Here is a 12,989-nt window from a genome sequence, read left to right as displayed (position 1 = left end):
AAAAGAACCGCCTGATAACCATTGCAACCCAACCCCATACTTACCATGGCAACACAACCCCATGGTTGCCATGGCAACACTACCCCATGGTTACCATGGCAACAGAACCCCATGGTTACCATAGCAACCAAACCGCGTAGTTGGCATGGCAACCCAACCCCATCGTTACCATGGCAACACAACCCCATGGTTGCCATGGCAACACTACCCCATGGTTACCATGGCAACAGAACCCCATAGTTGCCATGGAAAATAAACGCCATGGTTACCATGGCAACACAACCCCATGGTTGCCATGGCAACCCAACCTCATGGTTACCATGGCAACAGTACCCCATGGTTACCATGGCAACACAACTGCATGGTTACCTTGGCAACACTACCCCATGGTTGCCATTCCAAAAGAACCGCCTGATAACCATTGCAACCCAACCCCATACTTACCATGGCAACACAACCCCATGGTTGCCATGGCAACACTACCCCATGCTTACCATGGCAACAGAACCCCATAGTTGCCATGGCAACGCTACCCCATGGTTACCATGGCAACACAACCCCATGGTTACCATGGCAACAGAACGCCATGGTCACCATAGCAACCAAACCCCGTGGTTGCCATGGCAACACAACCGCATGGTTACCACAACAACACAACCGCATGGTTACCATCGCAACGCAACTGCATGGTTACCACGGCATCTCAACCCCATGGTTGCCATGGCAACTAAACCCCATAGTTTCCATAGCAACCCAACCCCATAGTTACAATGGCAACACAACCCCATGGTTCCCATGGCAACACAACCCCGTGGTTGCCATGGCAACCCAAACCCATCGTTACCATGGCAAATAAACGCCATGGTTACCATGGTAACACAACCCCATGGTTCCCATGGCAACACAACCCCGTGGTTGCCATGGCAACCCAACCCCATCGTTACCACGGCAACACAACCCCATGGTTGCCATGGCAACACTACCCCATGGTTACCATGGCAACACAACCCCATGGTTGCCATGGCAACACTACCCCATGGTTACCATGGCAACACAACCCCATGGTTGCCATGGCAACACAACCCCATGGTTACGATGGCAACAGAACCCCATGCTAACCATAGCAACCAAACCCCATGGTTACCATGGCAACACAAACGCATGGTTACCATGGCAACACTACCCCATGGTTACCATGGCAACTAAACCCCATAGTTTCCATAGTAACCAAACCCCATAGTTACCATGGCAACACAACCCCATGGTTGGATGGCAACACTACCCCATGGTTACCATAGCAACAGAACCCCATAGATACTATGGCAACTAAACGCCATGGTTCCCATGGCAACACAACGCCGTGGTTGCCATGTCAACCCAACCCCATGGTTACCATGGCAACACAACCGCATGGTTACCATGGCAACGCTACCCCATGGTTCCCATGGCAACACAACCCCGTGGTTGCCATGGCAACACAAACCCATCGTTACCATGGTAAAGAAACGCCATGGTTACAATGGAAACGCTACCCCATGGTTACCAAGGCAACACAACCGCATGGTTGCCATGGCAACTAAACGCCATGGTTACCATGGCAGCAGAACCCCATAGTTGCCATGGCAACTAAACGCCATGGTTCCCATGGCAACACAACGCCGTGGTTGCCATGGCAACCCAACCCCATGGTTACCATGGCAACACAACCGCATGGTTACCATGGCAACGCTACCCATGGTTACCATGGCAACACAACCGCATGGTTACCATGGCAACACTACCCCATGGTTTCCATTCCAAAAGAACCGCCTGATAACCATTGCAACCCAACCCCATAGTTACCATGGCAACACAACCCCATGGTTGCCATGGCAACACTACCCCATGGTTACCATGGCAACAGAACCCCATAGTTCCCATGGAAACTAAACGCCATGGTTACCATGGCAAAACAACCCCATGGTTGCCATGGCAACAGTATCCCATAGTTGCCATGGCAACTAAACTCCATGGTTACCATGGCAGCACAACCCCATGGTTCTCATGGCAACACAACCCCGTAGTTTCCATGGCAACCAAACCCCATCGTTACCATGGCAACACAACCCCATGGTTGCCATGGCAACCCAACCCCATGGTTACCATGGCAACACTACCCCATGGTTACCATGGCAACACAACTGCATGGTTACCATGGCAACACTACCCCATGGTTGCCATTCCAAAAGAACCGCCTGATAACCATTGCAACCCAACCCCATACTTACCATGGCAACACAACCCCATGGTTGCCATGGCAACACTACCCCATGGTTACCATGGCAACAGAACCCCATGGTTACCATAGCAACCAAACCGCGTAGTTGGCATGGCAACCCAACCCCATCGTTACCATGGCAACACAACCCCATGGTTGCCATGGCAACACTACCCCATGGTTACCATGGCAACAGAACCCCATAGTTGCCATGGAAAATAAACGCCATGGTTACCATGGCAACACAACCCCATGGTTGCCATGGCAACCCAACCTCATGGTTACCATGGCAACAGTACCCCATGGTTACCATGGCAACACAACTGCATGGTTACCTTGGCAACACTACCCCATGGTTGCCATTCCAAAAGAACCGCCTGATAACCATTGCAACCCAACCCCATACTTACCATGGCAACACAACCCCATGGTTGCCATGGCAACACTACCCCATGGTTACCATGGCAACAGAACCCCATAGTTGCCATGGCAACGCTACCCCATGGTTACCATGGCAACACAACCCCATGGTTACCATGGCAACAGAACGCCATGGTCACCATAGCAACCAAACCCCGTGGTTGCCATGGCAACACAACCGCATGGTTACCACAACAACACAACCGCATGGTTACCATCGCAACGCAACTGCATGGTTACCACGGCATCTCAACCCCATGGTTGCCATGGCAACTAAACCCCATAGTTTCCATAGCAACCCAACCCCATAGTTACAATGGCAACACAACCCCATGGTTCCCATGGCAACACAACCCCGTGGTTGCCATGGCAACCCAAACCCATCGTTACCATGGCAAATAAACGCCATGGTTACCATGGTAACACAACCCCATGGTTCCCATGGCAACACAACCCCGTGGTTGCCATGGCAACCCAACCCCATCGTTACCACGGCAACACAACCCCATGGTTGCCATGGCAACACTACCCCATGGTTACCATGGCAACACAACCCCATGGTTGCCATGGCAACACTACCCCATGGTTACCATGGCAACAGAACCCCATAGTTGCTATGGCAACTAAACGCCATGGTTACCATGGCAACACAACCCCATGGTTACCATGGCAACACAACCCCATGGTTACGATGGCAACAGAACCCCATGCTAACCATAGCAACCAAACCCCATGGTTACCATGGCAACACAACCGCATGGTTACCATGGCAACACTACCCCATGGTTACCATGGCAACTAAACCCCATAGTTTCCATAGTAACCAACCCCCATAGTTACCATGGCAACACAACCCCATGGTTGGATGGCAACACTACCCCATGGTTACCATAGCAACAGAACCCCATAGTTACTATGGCAACTAAACGCCATGGTTCCCATGGCAACACAACGCCGTGGTTGCCATGGCAACCCAACCCCATGGTTACCATGGCAACACAACCGCATGGTTACCATGGCAACGCTACCCCATGGTTCCCATGGCAACACAACCCCGTGGTTGCCATGGCAACACAAACCCATCGTTACCATGGTAAATAAACGCCATGGTTACCATGGCAACACAACCCCATGGTTCCCATGGCAACACAACCACGTGGTTGCCATGGCAAGCCAACCCCATGGTTACCACGGCAACACAACCCCATGGTTGGCATGGCAACACTACCCCATGGTTACCATGGCAACATAACCCTATGGCTGCCATGGCAACACTACCCCATGGTTACCATGGCAACAGAACCCCATAGTTGCCATGGCAACTAAACGCCATGGTTACCATGGCAACACAACCCCATGGTTGCCATGGAAACACAACCCCATTGTTACGATGGCAACAGAACCCCGTGTAAACCATAGCAACCAAACCCCATGGTTACCATGGCAAAACAACCGCATGGTTACCGTGGCAACACTACCCCATGGTTACCATGGCAACTAAACCCCATAGTTTCCATAGTAACCAAACCCCATAGTTACCATGGCAACACAACCCCATGGTTGCCATGGCAACACTACCCCTTGGTTACCATAGCAACAGAACCCCATAGTTACTATGGCAACTAAACGCCATGGTTCCCATGGCAACACAACGCCGTGGTTGCCATGGCAACACTACCCCATGGTTACCATGGCAACACAACCGCATGGTTACCATGGCAACGCTACCCCATGGTTACCATGGCAACACAATCGCATGGTTACCATGGCAACACTACCCCATGGTTGCCATTCCAAAAGAACGGCCTGATAATCATTGCAACCCAACCCCATACTTACCATGGCAACACAACCCCATGGTTGCCATGGCAATACTACCCCATGGTTACCATGGCAGCAGAACCTCATGGTTACCATGGCAACCCAACCGCATGGTTACCATGGCAACAGAACGCCATGGTTACCATAGCAACCAAACCCCGTGGTTGCCATGGCAACACAACCCCATGGTTACCATGGCAACACAACCGCATGGTTACCATGGCAACAGTACCCCATGATTGCCATTCCAATAGAACCGCCTGATAACCATTGTAACCCAACCCCATAGTAACCATGGCAACACAACCCCATGGTTACCATGGCAACAGAACCCCATAGTTGCCATGGCAACTAAACGCCATGGTTACCATGGCAACACAACCCCATGGTTGCCATGGAAACCCAACCCCATGGTTACCATGGAAACACAAACGCATCGTTACCACGGCATCTCAACCGCATGGTTGCCATGGCAACTAAACCCCATAGTTGCCATAGCAACCCAACCACATAGTTACCATGGCAACACAACCCCGTCATTGCCATGGCAACCCAACCCCATGGTTACCATGGCAACACAACCCCATGTTTGCCATGGCAACACTACCCCATGGTTACCATGGCAACTGTATCCCATAGTTGCCATGGCAACTAAACGCCATGGTTACCATGGCAACACAACCCCATGGTTCCCATGGCAACACAACCCCGTGGTTGCCATGGCAACCCAACCCCATCGTTACCATGGCAACACAACCCCATGGTTGCCATGGCAACCCAACCGCATGGTTACCATGGCAACACAACCGTATGGTTACAATGGCAACGCTACCCCATGGTTACCATGGCAACACAACCGCATGGTTACCATGGCAACACTACACCATGGTTGCCATTCCAAAAGAACCGCCTGATAACCATTTCAACCCAACCCCATAGTTACCATGGCAACACAACCGCATGGTTGCCATGGCAACACTACCCCATGGTTACCATGGCAACAGAACACCATGGTTACCATGGCAAACCAACCGCATGGTTACCATGGCAACAGAACGCCATGGTTACCATAGCAACCAAACCCCGTGGTTGCAATGGCAACCCAACCCCATGGTTACCATGGCAACACAACCGCATGGTTACCATGGCAACACTACCCCATGATTGCCATTCCAAAAGAACCGCCTGATAACCATTGCAACCCAACCCCATAGTTACCATGGCAACACTACCCCATGGTTACCATGGCAACAGTATCCCATAGTTGCCATGGCAACTAAACTCCATGGTTACCATGGCAACACAACCCCATGGTTCTCATGGCAACACAACCCCGTGGTTTCCATGGCAACCAAACCCCATCGTTACCATGGCAACACAACCACATGGTTGCCATGGCAACCCAACCCCATGGTTACCATGGCAACACAACCGCATGGTTACCATGGCAACACTACCCCATGGTTGCCATTCCAAAAGAACCGCCTGATAACCATTGCAACCCAACCCCATAGTTACCATGGCAACACAACCCCATGGTTGCCATGGCAACACTACCCCATGGTTACCATGGCAACAGAACCCCATAGTTGCCATGGCAACTAAACGCCATGGTTACCATGGCAACACAACCCCATGGTTGCCATGGCAACCCAACCCCATGGTTACCATAGCAACCAAACCGCGTGGTTGCCATGGCAACACAACCCCATGGTTGCCATGGCAACACTACCCCATGGTTACCATGGCAACAGAACCCCATGGTTACCATAGCAACCAAACCGCGTAGTTGCCATGGTAACCCAACCCCATGGTTACCATGGCAACACAACCCCATGGTTGCCATGGCAACCCAACCCCATGGTTACCATGGCAACACTACACCATGGTTACCATGGCAACACAACTGCATGGTTACCATGGCAACACTACCCCATGGTTGCCATTCCAAAAGAACTGCCTGATAAACATTGCAACCCAACCCCATGGTTACCATGGCAACACAACCCCATGGTTGCCATGGCAACACTACGCCATGGTTACCATGGCAACAGAACACCATGGTTACCATGGCAACACAACCCCATGGTTACCATGGCAACAGAACGCCATGGTTACCATAGCAACCAAACCCCGTGGTTGCCATGGCAACCCAACCCCATGGTTACCATGGCAACACAACCGCATGGTTACCATTGCAACACAACCCCATAGTTGCCATGGCAACTAAACGCCATGGTTACCATGGCAACACAACCCCATGGTTGCCATGGCAACACTACCCCATGGTTACCATGGCAACACAACCGCATGGTTACCATGGCGTCTCAACCGCATGGTTGCCATGGCAACTAAACCCCATAGTTGCCATAGCAACCCATCCCCATAGTTACCATGGCAACACAACCCCATGGTTGCCATGGCAACCCAACCCCATCGTTACCATGGCAACACAACCCCATGTTTGCCATGGCAACACTACCCCATCGTTACCATGGCAACTAAACGCCATGGTTACCATGGCAACACAACCCCATGGTTGCCATGGCAACCCAACCCCATGGTTACCATGGAAACACAACCGCATGGTTACAATGGAAACGCTACCCCATGGTTACCAAGGCAACACAACCGCATGGTTGCCATGGCAACTAAACGCCATGGTTACCATGGCAACAGAACCCCATAGTTGCCATGGCAACTAAACGCCATGGTTACCATGGCAACACAACGCCGTGGTTGCCATGGCAACCCAACCCCATGGTTACCATGGCAACACAACCGCATGGTTACCATGGAAACGCTACCCATGGTTACCATGGCAACACAACCGCATGGTTACCATGGCAACACTACCCCATGGTTGCCATTCCAAAAGAACCGCCTGATAACCATTGCAACCCAACCCCATAGTTACCATGGCAACACAACCCCATGGTTGCCATGGCAACACTACCCCATGGTTACCATGGCAACAGAACCCCATAGTTGCCATGGCAACTAAACGCCATGGTTACCATGGCAACCCAACCCCATGTTTACCATGGCAACAGAACCCCATGGTTACCATAGCAACCAAACCGCGTGGTTGCCATGGCAACACAACCCCATGGTTACCGTGGCAACACAACCGCATGGTTGCCATGGCAACACTACCCCATGGTTACCATGGCAACAGAACCCCATAGTTCCCATGGAAACTAAACGCCATGGTTACCATGGCAACACAACCCCATGGTTGCCATGGCAACAGTATCCCATAGTTGCCATGGCAACTAAACTCCATGGTTACCATGGCAGCACAACCCCATGGTTCTCATGGCAACACAACCCCGTGGTTTCCATGGCAACCAAACCCCATCGTTACCATGGCAACACAACCCCATGGTTGCCATGGCAACCCAACCCCATGGTTACCATGGCAACACAACCGCATGGTTACAATGGAAACGCTACCCTATGGTTACCACGGCAACACAACCGCATGGTTACCATGGCAACACTACCCCATGTTTGCCTTTCCAAAAGAACCGCCTGATAACCATTGCAACCCAACCCCATAGTTACCATGGAAACACAACCCCATGGTTGCCATGGCAACACTACCCCATGGTTACCATGGCAACAGAACCCCATAGTTGCCATGGCAACTAAACGCCATGGTTACCATGGCAACCCAACCCCATGGTTACCATGGCAAGAGAACCCCATGGTTACCATAGCAACCAAACCGCGTGGTTGCCATGGCAACCCAACCCCATGGTTACCATGGCAACACAACCGCATGGTTGCCATGGCAACACTACCCCATGGTTACCATGGCAACAGAACCCCATAGTTGCCATGGAAACTAAACGCCATGGTTACCATGGCAACACAACCCCATGGTTGCCATGGCAACCCAACCGCATGGTTACCATGGCAACACTACCCCATGGTTACCATGGCAACACAACTGCATGGTTACCATGGCAACACTACCCCATGGTTGCCATTCCAAAAGAACCGCCTGATAACCATTGCAACCCAACCCCATGGTTACCATGGCAACACAACCCCATGGTTGCAATGGCAACACTACCCCATGGTTACCATGGCAAAAGAACCCCATGGTTACCATAGCAACCAAACCGCGTAGTTGGCATGGCAACCCAACCCCATCGTTACCATGGCAACACAACCCCATGGTTGCCATGGCAACACTACCCCATGGTTACCATGGCAACAGAACCCCATAGTTGCCATGGAAAATAAACGCCATGGTTACCATGGCAACACAACCCCATGGTTGCCATGGCAACCCAACCCCATGGTTACCATGGTAACACTACCCCATGGTTACCATGGCAACACAACTGCATGGTTACCTTGGCAACACTACCCCATGGTTGCCATTCCAGAAGAACCGCCTGATAACCATTGCAACCCAACCCCATACTTACCATGGCAACACAACCCCATGGTTGCCATGGCAACACTACCCCATGGTTACCATGGCAACAGAACCCCATGGTTACCATGGCAACACAACCCCATGGTTACCATGGCAACAGAACGCCATGGTTACCATAGCAACCAAACCCCGTGGTTGCCATGGCAACCCAACCCCATGGTTACCATGGCAACACAACCGCATGGTTACCATGGCAAAACAACCGCCTGATAAACATTGCAACCCAACCCCATAGTTACCATGGCAACACAACCCCATGGTTGCCATGGCAACACTACCCCATGGTTACCATGGCAACAGAACCCCATAGTTGCCATGGCAACACTACCCCATGGTTACCATGGCAACACAACCCCATGGTTACCATGGCAACAGAACGCCATGGTCACCATAGCAACCAAACCCCGTGGTTGCCATGGCAACACAACCGCATGGTTACCACAACAACACAACCGCATGGTTACCATGGCAACGCAACTGCATGGTTACCACGGCATCTCAACCCCATGGTTGCCATGGCAACTAAACCCCATAGTTTCCATAGCAACCCAACCCCATAGTTACAATGGCAACACAACCCCATGGTTCCCATGGCAACACAACCCCGTGGTTGCCATGGCAACCCAAACCCATCGTTACCATGGCAAATAAACGCCATGGTTACCATGGCAACACAACCCCATGGTTCCCATGGCAACACAACCCCGTGGTTGCCATGGCAACCCAACCCCATCGTTACCACGGCAACACAACCCCATGGTTGCCATGGCAACACTACCCCATGGTTACCATGGCAACACAACCCCATGGTTGCCATGGCAACACTACCCCATGGTTACCATGGCAACAGAACCCCATAGTTGCTATGGCAACTAAACGCCATGGTTACCATGGCAACACAACCCCATGGTTACCATGGCAACACAACCCCATGGTTACGATGGCAACAGAACCCCATGCTAACCATAGCAACCAAACCCCATGGTTACCATGGCAACACAACCGCATGGTTACCATGGCAACACTACCCCATGGTTACCATGGCAACTAAACCCCATAGTTTCCATAGTAACCAAACCCCATAGTTACCATGGCAACACAACCCCATGGTTGGATGGCAACACTACCCCATGGTTACCATAGCAACAGAACCCCATAGTTACTATGGCAACTAAACGCCATGGTTCCCATGGCAACACAACGCCGTGGTTGCCATGGCAACCCAACCCCATGGTTACCATGGCAACACAACCGCATGGTTACCATGGCAACGCTACCCCATGGTTCCCATGGCAACACAACCCCGTGGTTGCCATGGCAACACAAACCCATCGTTACCATGGTAAAGAAACGCCATGGTTACAATGGAAACGCTACCCCATGGTTACCAAGGCAACACAACCGCATGGTTGCCATGGCAACTAAACGCCATGGTTACCATGGCAACAGAACCCCATAGTTGCCATGGCAACTAAACGCCATGGTTCCCATGGCAACACAACGCCGTGGTTGCCATTGCAACCCAACCCCATAGTTACCATGGCAACACAACCCCATGGTTGCCATGGCAACACTACCCCATGGTTACCATGGCAACAGAACCCCATAGTTCCCATGGAAACTAAACGCCATGGTTACCATGGCAAAACAACCCCATGGTTGCCATGGCAACAGTATCCCATAGTTGCCATGGCAACTAAACTCCATGGTTACCATGGCAGCACAACCCCATGGTTCTCATGGCAACACAACCCCGTGGTTTCCATGGCAACCAAACCCCATCGTTACCATGGCAACACAACCCCATGGTTGCCATGGCAACCCAACCCCATGGTTACCATGGCAACACTACCCCATGGTTACCATGGCAACACAACTGCATGGTTACCATGGCAACACTACCCCATGGTTGCCATTCCAAAAGAACCGCCTGATAACCATTGCAACCCAACCCCATACTTACCATGGCAACACAACCCCATGGTTGCCATGGCAACACTACCCCATGGTTACCATGGCAACAGAACCCCATGGTTACCATAGCAACCAAACCGCGTAGTTGGCATGGCAACCCAACCCCATCGTTACCATGGCAACACAACCCCATGGTTGCCATGGCAACACTACCCCATGGTTACCATGGCAACAGAACCCCATAGTTGCCATGGAAAATAAACGCCATGGTTACCATGGCAACACAACCCCGTGGTTGCCATGGCAACCCAACCTCATGGTTACCATGGCAACAGTACCCCATGGTTACCATGGCAACACAACTGCATGGTTACCTTGGCAACACTACCCCATGGTTGCCATTCCAAAAGAACCGCCTGATAACCATTGCAACCCAACCCCATACTTACCATGGCAACACAACCCCATGGTTGCCATGGCAACACTACCCCATGGTTACCATGGCAACAGAACCCCATAGTTGCCATGGCAACTCAACCCCATCGTTACCATGGCAACACAACCCCATGGTTACCATGGCAACAGAACGCCATGGTTACCATAGCAACCAAACCCCGTGGTTGCCATGGCAACACAACCCCATGGTTACCATGGCAACCCAATCCCATGGTTACCATGGCAACACAACCGCCTGATAAACATTGCAACCCAACCCCATAGTTACCATGGCAACACAACCCCATGGTTGCCATGGCAACACTACCCCATGGTTACCATGGCAACAGAACCCCATAGTTTCCATGGCAACACTACCCCATGGTTACCATGGCAACACAACCCCATGGTTACCATGGCAACAGAACGCCATGGTTACCATAGCAACCAAACCCCGTGGTTGCCATGGCAACACAACCGCATGGTTACCACAACAACACAACCGCATGGTTACCATGGCAACGCAACTGCATGGTTACCACGGCATCTCAACCCCATGGTTGCCATGGCAACTAAACCCCATACTTTCCATAGCAACCCAACCCCATAGTTACAATGGCAACACAACCCCATGGTTCCCATGGCAACACAACCCCGTGGTTGCCATGGCAACCCAAACCCATCGTTACCATGGCAAATAAACGCCATGGTTACCATGGTAACACAACCCCATGGTTCCCATGGCAACACAACCCCGTGGTTGCCATGGCAACCCAACCCCATCGTTACCACGGCAACACAACCCCATGGTTGCCATGGCAACACTACCCCATGGTTACCATGGCAACACAACCCCATGGTTGCCATGGCAACACTACCCCATGGTTACCATGGCAACAGAACCCCATAGTTGCTATGGCAACTAAACGCCATGGTTACCATGGCAACACAACCCCATGGTTGCCATGGCAACACAACCCCATGGTTACGATGGCAACAGAACCCCATGCTAACCATAGCAACCAAACCCCATGGTTACCATGGCAACACAACCGCATGGTTACCATGGCAACACTACCCCATGGTTACCATGGCAACTAAACCCCATAGTTTCCATAGTAACCAAACCCCATAGTTACCATGGAACACAACCCCATGGTTGGATGGCAACACTACCCCATGGTTACCATAGCAACAGAACCCCATAGTTACTATGGCAACTAAACGCCATGGTTCCCATGGCAACACAACGCCGTGGTTGCCATGGCAACCCAACCCCATGGTTACCATGGCAACACAACCGCATGGTTACCATGGCAACGCTACCCCATGGTTCCCATGGCAACACAACCCCGTGGTTGCCATGGCAACACAAACCCATCGTTACCATGGTAAAGAAACGCCATGGTTACAATGGAAACGCTACCCCATGGTTACCAAGGCAACACAACCGCATGGTTGCCATGGCAACTAAACGCCATGGTTACCATGGCAACAGAACCCCATAGTTGCCATGGCAACTAAACGCCATGGTTCCCATGGCAACACAACGCCGTGGTTGCCATGGCAACCCAACCCCATGGTTACCATGGCAACACAACCGCATGGTTACCATGGCAACGCTACCCATGGTTACCATGGCAACACAACCGCATGGTTACCATGGCAACACTACCCCATGGTTTCCAT

This window comes from Netta rufina (assembly GCF_964035555.1).
Source record: "Netta rufina genome assembly, chromosome: 33".
NCBI classification, from domain to species: Eukaryota; Metazoa; Chordata; class Aves; order Anseriformes; family Anatidae; genus Netta; species Netta rufina.
This window is presented reverse-complemented; position numbering follows the sequence as displayed.